The sequence below is a fragment of the Zingiber officinale genome, chromosome 5A (genome assembly GCF_018446385.1).
Source record: "Zingiber officinale cultivar Zhangliang chromosome 5A, Zo_v1.1, whole genome shotgun sequence".
Classification (NCBI taxonomy): Eukaryota; Viridiplantae; Streptophyta; class Magnoliopsida; order Zingiberales; family Zingiberaceae; genus Zingiber; species Zingiber officinale.
The window spans coordinates 35,439,641-35,450,509 of record NC_055994.1 but is presented as its reverse complement, the minus strand read 5'-3'; positions in this window follow the sequence as shown (position 1 = coordinate 35,450,509).

The following is a 10,869-nucleotide window of genomic DNA, read 5'->3' as shown; positions in this document are numbered from 1 at the left end:
GAGAAAGAATCAAGTTTGAAATTTAGTCAATCTTCCTCCAGTCCAAAGAGCTATTGAAAATAATTGGATTCTCAAAATTAAGAGGAAAGTAGATGGTCGATTAATTGATATAAAGCTCATATAGTTGAAAAAGAATATACCTAAATGTTAAGTATTGATTTTGAAGAGACATTTTTTCTTGTTATAGAGTTGTGTCAATACATGTCATCCTAGCTACAATAACACATTTTGCCATGGAATTAAATCGGATGGATGTAAAAACGACTTTCCTTATTGGTAATATTAACGAGAGAATCTATATGACACAGTTAGAAGGTTACATTACTAAAATCTAAGAGAAGAAAGTATATAGACTTAAAAAATTTATATGTGAATTAAAGCAAACATCAAGACAATGAAACATAAAATTTAATGAAGTCATTCTATCTTATGATTTTAAAATAATATTGAGAATCATTGTGTTTACCTAATAAAGGAGAAAGAAAAGTTTGTCATCTTATCATTATATGTTGATGATATACTAATGGTTGGAAATGACATTAAGTTTGTGATAGAAGTTAAATCATGGCTTTCATCACAATTTGACATAATAGATACGAGAGAAGTTGAGCATATCTTACGAGTAAAGATTATTAGAGATCGATCAAAAGACATTTGGTTTGTCTCAAGAGGCTTATATCACTAAGATATTATAACACTTCAATATGTCAGATTGAAATATTAAATAAAACACATATAGAAAGATATACTATTTTGAACAAAAGTATGTATCTCAAAACTCCTGAAGAAATAGTAAAAATGAAGAAAAAATCATATGTTAATGCCCTTGGTAGTTTGATGTACACTATATTATGTACTCATCCTAATATTAGCTATGTTGTTGATTTAGTTAGTCATTTTCAGTCAAACACAGGATCAAGATACTAAAAAATGGTAAAGAGATATTAATATATCTCAAAGGGATAACAAATTATTGTCTATATTTATAAGGATCAAATATGAGCCCAAAGGGACATATATATGTAAATTGGGCGAAGATCTTGATGATCGAAAATCTACATATGACTATACCTTCTTACTAAATTGGTAGCGTCATTTCATGGACCACAACAAACATGCTTGTGTAGCACTGTCGATAATGAAAGTTAAGTATATAGCCCATGCAATGACTATGCAAGAGACTGTCTGATTAAGAATGTTCCTGAAGCATTTGAAGATTACTGAAGACAATGGGAGTCATGTTACAACATATTATAAAAATTAAGTTGCTATAACTTTTTCTAAGGATCCTAAATATTACAACAAAGACAATAATATAGAAATTAAATACAATTTTGAAAGAGATATTGTTGATAAGAAAAAGATAATTTTTTAGTATATCCCAAGACGTGATATGCTTGCAAATCCTTTTACTAAGCCATTGACTAAAAAATCATTTCAAGGATATGTGAAGTCTTTATGACTTCGTAAAATGTAACACATTATAAAGACAATTAGAGCTATGAAATGTCATCTTCTATTTAGTATATATGTTGTTGTTACATTTTGGATAAAGACTCGGTGAGTACGTTGGCAGATTGAGATTGATTCACTCATATGAATAATAATATTTATTTGTTAAGTATAAATAGAGATAAGATCATTACTTATGAAACAACTTATATAGCTGTGAATAAAGACATACCTATAAGTTGGGGTCACCTTGATTATTATATCAAGATGAGATTATTTGTTAATTGATAATGAGTGGAATTAATGCATCCACCATTTACTGAACCTGTAAGAGACCTAATTTGAATTTATGAGTTGAATTCAGAATTAGACATTGAGAATATCTAGATTAAAATCTGTATGATGTTAATTTGAGAAAAACACGTATTCTTTTTAGTAAAAAGAGTAACATCGTAGCATCTGATTCATACCGCATGTGCTATTGTGACAATAAGAGTAGTAGAAGAATGAATCTTTACTTCTTTACTATGTAAGCCCTTGATATTATAAGTTAATCTCAATATTCGCCTTGAGTAACTATTTAGTTGTCTACTTGAAGTTCTAATCAGTGATTGCTACTTTAATATGTATTCTATTGGCTATGGATGATTTGGTCTATAAGGCATAATTAGAAAAATAATCGATTAGAATAAATAGATTCTAGCTAAAAAGGTAGATTAAAATATATTTACATCTTTGACATTTATTCACTAGTCGACTAATTACATTTTTTGTTAAGTACTTAAAATATGATTATGAATAATTGTATTAATTGGAGACATGAAACATGCTCTTGACGTAATAGTCATTATGAGAGATTAGAGATGTCCATATTCATATAAATAATTTAATTTGGATAAATAACAAGACACTGATGGCTTTTGGAGAGCGGTTGTGTGCCACTAGGAGAGCAATTAAGTAAAATATAATAACTTTCTTAGCATTAATTGCTCAGAGAGTAGTTATATAAAGTGCAACAATTTTCTTAGCATTGATAACTCAGTATGTTTACTGTCGAACAAATCATTTTTCCTAATTATAAATTGTATGTTCTATTAGTATGTGTGACTATCTGGTCTTTATGGCTATTTTTTTCTTTATAACATCACTTAGATGAATGGGAGATATTACCAATATCACCCACATCTATACATTGTGTAGATGTGATTGTGGTTACCTCGCGCTTCTGCACTTTGTGTAGAAGTTTTCGCAACTACACGAGCGCCTATATAAGCGTGTGCGTCCAAGTGAGAAAGGGTTGCTAGAAAGAGGGGAGGTTGCATTATGTACGAGGAGATCAGAGAGACTAAGTGAAAGTGTTGTTGAAATTCTGTCAAGATTGTGTCTTGTGGAGAAGAAAAACATCCAAAGCATGAGAAGGATTTAGTTCATGGAATAATAAAAAATCTTTCAATTTATAATCATCTTTCCAATGACAAGTAACATATCAACAAAATTTAATATAAAGAATCAGTTCAACGAACTCACTATAAGTATTTATGATTTATAGATTTCGTTTTTATTTTTCATGTTTTATAATGCAATGCTTAGAGGATGTTTGAAGAGATTGATAGAGAAAATAGATCTTGTAGAATAATTATTCAATTGAGTTGACCATAATCATAAGTATATTGATCCTGTCCGGAATTTGAGTCAGACGGACCACCGGATGAGTGGATGGAATGTTAACCAAATTGTAATGTTCCGGAGGGGGGTATGCTGAGATGATTTCTATGTTGACCAAGTCGTTAGAAGTCCTCTGGTCAACGCTACATGCAGCCAGCGACCGGGTTGCCCCAGACTCTGGTACCTTGAAGCTTGAGGCAGATCCAACGAGTATATAAGTAACAGACTAAGATGTATAGTAATGAAATGTGTATAGAATATGAATGGAGAATGTACCCTGGCTCAAGGGGGCACCCTCGGGTGGATCGGTGAGTTAGTCGGGACGTTGCTCGAGTTGTCGTGACACAGAAGAGCAGATGACTCCTAGCAGGATGAAGAGCTAGATCTGACGGTGCCTAGTCAAGCACGACTTAGATTTGGCTGGAAGATGACATGCAGGCCGGGACCTAACAGCGACACGTAAGTCGGGATGTGACATCGGCACGCAAGCCGAGATATGATATCAACACATAGGTCAAGATATGACAACGGTATGTAGGTCAGGATATAATAACGATACAGAGCTGGATAGTAACAACAGCGCGCAGGCTAGCCCACAACCACAATATAAAGCTAGAATAGGGACGGAGTCGGCGTGAGGAACGCCAACACATGGAGTATTGGCATGTGGCGTGAAGGTGAGGGCTGTGGAATGCGATAGCAATGCCCTTGACGCTAGAATAGGTCGAGAGTAGTAGGCGGTACCCGCTGAAGAGCGATTATCAGCTTGCGAATGAACTAAGAAATCGGAGTGTGCATTACCAACGCATAGAGGGGGGAGGCAGCAACGTCATTCGACATCCGAAGGTCTGTCTAGTAGTAGAAGTGGTAGCCTGTCCGATAGAAGAAGAGGTTGCACGCGTGTGGGAAGGCCACGACAAAGCGTTTGGTGTGCATTGAGGGAGACGGCGAGCCCCCACTAGCTGCAGCTGAGTCGCAGGAGAGAGAGAGGAGAAAACATGTGGCGACGTTCTCGTGTGGGTTTGTACGGCAACGGTGGCGTGAGGAGCCAAATGAGGCATTTGCGGGCATGGCTGCTATGCCGGGTGGTTGTTAGCGAGCAAGACTGTGGTGCGTAGAGAGGGAGAAGGGGAAGGAGGCGGCTGCTAACGTCGACAGCGGCTGGAGGCAGCACGTGTGGAGAGGAGGCGGTAGTGAGGTGCAACGCTGAGAGGGAGAAGCGACGCTGACAGCGCGAATCCTAAGTCATTGGTGTCGAGAAGGAAGCAGTCGAGCGCCAACGTCGGAAATAGCCGACCTTGGAGGTGGTCGGCGTCACAGTGAAGGTGACCTCCTCTCCTTAGTGGTGGTGGACTAAAGCGCCACCTCCCCTTTGCTGTGAACAGTGCCCTCTCTTTTAAAAAGCCCTAAACAGTGCTTTTAACAGAATGTCTTCCCCTTTCTCCTTAATTCCACTAGGTTCCTCAAGATATATCCGTATCATAAGTCTTTTCTTTAAGTTTAGTCGAAGAAGGCGCAAGTCCGACTGACTAGACCAAGCCTAACATAAAGTAAAATCACCCTTGAATGCGGAGTCAGATCGCTAGGTCGATCGTATAACGTCAAACGAATAGTTGTGTCGATGCCAAACAAGTGACAAAAATAATACTGAGTGAGTGACAAAAGATAATAGCGAGCAGACAATCGGTCGATACTGAGCAAACAGTCGAGTGACATTGAGCCAAAAATTGGATCGATGTCGGGCGGGCTACCAAATGGGACAAAATGAATGACCAAGTGTTGTTGAGCGAAAGCTAGGCGAGCAACTGAGAAAAACGTTGAGCGATAGGACGAATGGAACAAAGTGAATGTCAGGGAGATATTGATCGAGTGGCTACAAAGATATCGAGCGAGCGACCAAAGGAGTGCCGACAAGGCAATAGAGATATATATTGATCAAGTGAAAAAAGGACGGGTGAGAGAAGACGAGCGCACGATTGAGAAAATACCGACCAGGTAACAGAGACAATGCCGATCAAGTGGAATAAGGATGGGCGAATGAAGCCTAGCACGTGACCGAGAAAATGTCAACCAAAAAATCAAGAGAACACTGATCAGGTAGAGAGATGCTGAGAGAGCAGTGTCGAGCGCACAACCGAGTGATAGTAAACCGCGATTTGTCGACCGAAAAGTGTCAACTGAGTGATCGTAAAATGCAACCAGGAGACTGAAAAGTGTTGACAGGGTAATAGAGAAAATGTTGAGCGAGTGGCTAGCGAGCAACCAAGCGAATCCAAACAAGATGCAGAGCAAATGACTAACCTGATGTAGACTTGGCAATCAAGAGAATGTCGCACGATATCGAGCAGGCGTAGAACCCGAAAACTGAGCGAGAGCATAGTTCATGAAATAAAAAATAAACAGGAGCAAATGTAACCCATGAGCCGAGCGTGAATGGAACCCGAAAACTGAGCAGGAGCGTAGCTTGTGAAATCAAAGGCGCACGGGATAGAAAGTCATGAGCCGAGTGGGCGTGAAACCAGTGAGTCGAGCGACAAGTAGGACAAATGCTGACTGAGTGATGAACAACAATGCCGAGCAGATGTCAAGCTGGCGATTGAGTGAATGCCAAGCTGGTGATAGGGCGAATGTCGAGCGAGCGACCGAAAGAGTGTCGACTCGGTAATAGAGACAATGTTGATCAGGTGGGAGGATCTGAGCGCGTGACCATGAAAATGCTGGCAGAGCAATTGGGGGAATGCTGAGTGGGTAGCTGTAAGAATGTCAAGCGACACAACTGAGTGGTCGAGCGGACGACTAGGCGATACTGATCAGTCGACTAAGAGAAGGTCGACCAGGTGACCAAAAGAATGTCGAGTGGACGTGAAGCCTGTGTGCTGGATAGACACGGAGCCTACGAGACCAAATGAGAAGGGGAGCAGAGCCCATGGATCAAGCATGAATAAGAGCAAAGGCTCTATGAGCTGAGTTGGGCACAGATCCCGAGAGATTAAAAGCGACCGAGAGCAGAGCCTATGGATCAAGCGCAAACGAGAGCAAAGCGATCATGCGGTTATACGAATGCCAAGAAAAAGGAAAATGGGTATCAATCGGGCATCGAATGCGGGACAAAGTGATGAGTGAGATACGAGAGCAGTGAGTGCCTGCTCGCTTATAACTCGCACTGGGCGAGAATCTGGGAGTCGACCGGGAGGTTCTTGGCGATACTCCGATCTGAGACTGGTGACAATACTCTGGTCCAAGACCAGTGGTGATAGCTCGGCCCTGAACGGGAGAGGATAAGTCGTGAAGTTCATAGAAGCGGAGCCTGCATCAATATAAGAGGACAGAGGCTTTATCATACCTGTTAGCTAGCTGAAGCTCTAAGTCAATCCCTTGACTCCCGAATACCCGTGCAGTGAGGGGAGAAGATAATAATCCGAGTCCTAACCATCAAAGGGATGGGCAATATAAGGGAGCAGAGCTGTAGCAATAAAAGGAAGAAGAGGGTCGTGGGTGGAGGGTGCATAGCCTGTAGATGTCAGAGGATGCAAAATCTCATAGGTGGAGAGTGCAAAGCATATAGTAGTAATAGGTGCAGAGTCCCATGTGTGGAGGGTACAGAGCTTATAGTACACCTGATCAGGGAGCTGAGCCCCTAGTCCCTGATCGGAGAGTAAAACTCTTAGCCTTTAATCAAAGAGTGATGCCCTTAGATCCTGATTGGGAAGATGTACTGTGAGTCACTGATCGGGAAGTTGTGTCTGTCTGATCGGTAAGTTGTGCCCCTAATGTCTGATCGGGGAGTTGTGCCCCTAGTGTCCGATCAAAGATCTAATGCCCTAGTCTTTGATCAAAGAACTAGGATTTTACTCTCTTATCAAGGAGCTATAGCAGATACAATAATTGTAAAAAGGGAGCAGAGCCCGTAACATACCTGATCGAGGAGCCGTGCCAATCAACTGAGGATCTGTCTCTATCTCTTAACTTCCAAATACTCGTGAAGTTGGGGAAAAAATGAGTCGGGGAAAATATAATAGAAAAAATAACCTATCGATCAGCTGAAGCTCTAACTCAATCCCTCAACTCCTGAATACCTGTGGAGCGAGTGGAGAAGATAACATGTTCGTCAGGATCCTTCGGGACTATAACAATGGCAGAGAACCTCTCGACGTCGCCCATCTTCATGTTCCAGAACATGTGGAGAAGATTCCCACAAACGGTGTCAAATTGATCCTGTCCGAAATCTGAGTCAGACAGACCGCCGAGTGAGGAGAATGGAATGTTGACTAAATCGCGATGTCCCGGAGGGGGATATGCTAAGATGACTTCTATGTTGACCAAGTCATCAGAAGTCCTCTAGTCAACGCTACCTACATCCAACGACTGGGTCACCCTAGTCTCTAGTACCTTGATGCTCGAGGTAGATCCAACGAGTATATAAGTAATAGACTAAGACATATAATAATGAAAGATGTATAGAATATCAATGGAGAACGTACCATGGCCCAGGGGGCGCCCTTGGGTGGCGATGAGCTAGTCGGGACGCTACTCGAGTTGTCGAGACTTGGAAGAGAAAATGACTTTGAGCTGGATCTGATGTCACCTAGTCGAGGATGGCCTGGATTCGGCTGGAAGACGACACGCAGGTCGGGACCTAACAGCGACACGTAAGTCGGGATGTGCATCGACACGTAGGCGGGGATATGATATTGGCACGCAGACTAGGATATGACAACGACACCCAAGTCGGGATATAATTGTTGGATCGAGAAGCGCTAGAGGGGGGGGGTGAATAGCGCTCATGTCTATTTCGTTCGATTTAAAACAGAGTCGAAAATACGCAGCGGAATTAAGTAAAGAAAAAGAGAACATGCAAACACAAGTAGTTACTTGATTTGGAGCCTGTGCCGACTCCTACTCCAAGGCCCACACTCGTTGAGCATTTATGTTGGGCAACAACTATAATCTCGTAAAGATAGTTACAAATTTCAAGTACAATTAATAAAGAAATATACCAACGACAAGATTAATAGTAGATTATAAGCTCTGGGGTCGTTGGCGTCAAGTTACAGTTTTGTCGGAACTTCTCACTGGCAGCTAGTTGCGTAAGGATTGCTTTTCTTGTGTTATATTAAGTTGCTGCTCGAGTCCCTCTTTTAAACAATGCTGGAGGCGCCTCTAAGCCTGTCCGAGGCGCCTCCAGGCTGCCGAGTCGCACGCGTGGATCAGCTATGATTTGGTCGCGCCTTATCCCACTGAAGGCGTCTCCATCCTGTTCCAAGGCGCCTCCAACGCCTGGTCCAAGGCGCCTCCAGCTTCCTCCGAGGCGCCTCCAGCTCATCTGGACAGCTGGCTTCGGCTTGCACCCGAGGCGCCTCCAAGCCCCATGGAGGCGCCTCGGGCACTGTTCATCCGAGGTCAAATGTGCTCATTTGTTCCTACAAAATGTGTTAGTCCCAAATACAAACCTTGCAAAGCAAAGTTAGCATAGAAATATGATAAATGATATCGACAGTCATCGGAATGTCCAGGTCTGACTTCGGATTTCCAACCGGAAACCCTAGGTCGACCCGACGCCTACTGTTCCCTCTACGGGGAACGCGTCCTCACCTACTCCACTCAGGAGATTTACCTGTTGTCAGTGCGATCCTCCAGATCGACTAGACTTTTGCTCAACGTTCAGAGCTTCCGGACTTTCTGCTGGACTTCCGCTTCCCGGTCCGTCCAGTCTTCCACCTGGTTCACGACACCAGGACTTTCCACCTAGGATTACCCCCCTTAGGACTTTTGCCTGAAGCTCTTGACCCACTAAGACTTTCCGCATAGGGTTACCACCCCCTATGACATAGGGTTACCACCTCCTAGGATTTTCCACCTGCCTAACCGCAGCTAGGACTTTTACCTAAGTACCACTTAGGACTTTCCTACAAGCTCATTCAAACTATTAGAAAATAAAACACCTTAACTTTGAACCCTTTGACATAATCAAAATATAGGTTCAATCGTCGGATGCTTCCCACATCAACAATCTCCCCCTTTTTGATTATGGCAACACGGTTCAAAGTTAAGTAGAGAAAAATATGACAGTAAGTACAGAAACTTAAACATGAGTATAAATAACAAAACATGAGCATAAATAACAAAAAAACTTATTGTTGGTGCGGGAAGCATCCGACGATCGAACCTATATTTTGATTATGTCAAAGGGTTCAAAGTTAAGTAGAGAAAAATATGACAGTAAGTACAAAAACTTAAACATAAGCATAAATAACAAAACATGAGCATAAATAACAAAAAAACATTATGCTTCCCCTTTGATTATGTTTAAGTTTACTCTTAATTTACTTAATTTTTCTCTCTTCCCCTTTGACATAAATAAAAAAGAATACTAGGAAAAGAGAAAAACAAATATTCGATTTTAAACTCCCCTTAAAAGGTAGCACACATTTTTTTAAAAAATCAACTTAGCTATATTTTTAGCTTTAAAATGATTGCGTTAAAAAAGCACTTTGCCAGATAGCTAAGTTTAAAACATAATTTTAGTTTAACGAAAACTTGATTAAGCTTGAAAAAAATACTTAATTTAAGGATAGATAACATAGTCACAATATTTTCAAAAGTATTTTGACTTGATATTTCAAAGAAAACTTAGTCAAATTTGAAATGGTTTTGAAGAAAACTTAGTTAAAGTTGTTCGAAAGATACTTAATTAAATTTGAAAGAGCTTTCGAAAAAATATTTAGTTAACTTTTAAAAAACTTCTTCAAAGAAATATTTAGTTAACTTTTTAAATTATAAAATGATTTTAACAAAAGTATAACCAAATTTGAGATAATTTTGAAAGACCATATAATACTAAGTTAAATTTGAAAAAAATTTCGAAAGATATTTAATTAAATTTGAAAAAGCTAAGTTTGAGAAAAAAACTTAGCTAAATTTGAAAAGCTTTTCAAAAGTTATTTGATAATTAGCTTGACTCCGCTCACTCACCCTTAATTAATGCAAAAAAGAATCCCTAGGGTCCTAGAGTCCAAAATATAATAGGTCTTTTATATTTTTCCTAAATTTTCATATCACTCATTCTAAGTTTTCAGGCATGTTCAGCTTATAAGGGAGTGTGAGATAAAGTTAATTGGAGTTAACATTTGAAATCATAATTTGATAATATGATTTGAGAATTAAATATTTTAAAACCACTTTAAATTAATTAATATTTTCAAGTTAATTGAATAATATTTTGAAACTAGTTTTCAAGGATTTTTAAAATAATTTTGAAATTACTTTTTAAAATATTTCTAAATAATTTTGAAATTGATTTTCAAAGATTTTTTTTAAAAAATAGTTTTGGAATTGATTTTAAAAGATTTTTAAAAATAATTTTGAAATTGATTTTCAAAGATTTTTTTAAAAATAGTTTTGAAATTGATTTTCAAAGATTTTTAAAATAATTTTGAAATTAATTTCCAAAGATTTTTAAAATAATTTTGAAATTGGTTTTCAAAGATTTTTTAAAATAATTTTGAAATTGATTTTTTAAAAGATTTTTAAAATAATTTTTAAAAGACTTTTTAAATAATTTTTTAAATTAAGTTTTAAAAATTTTTAAATGATTTTAAAAGATTTTTCAAATAATTTTGAAATTGATTTTCAAAGATTTTGAAATTAAGTTTTTAAAGATTTTTAAATAATTTTTCAAAGATTTTGAAATTAAGTTTTCAAATATTTTTAAAATGATTTTTAAATAATTTTTCAAAGATTTTTAAAATGATT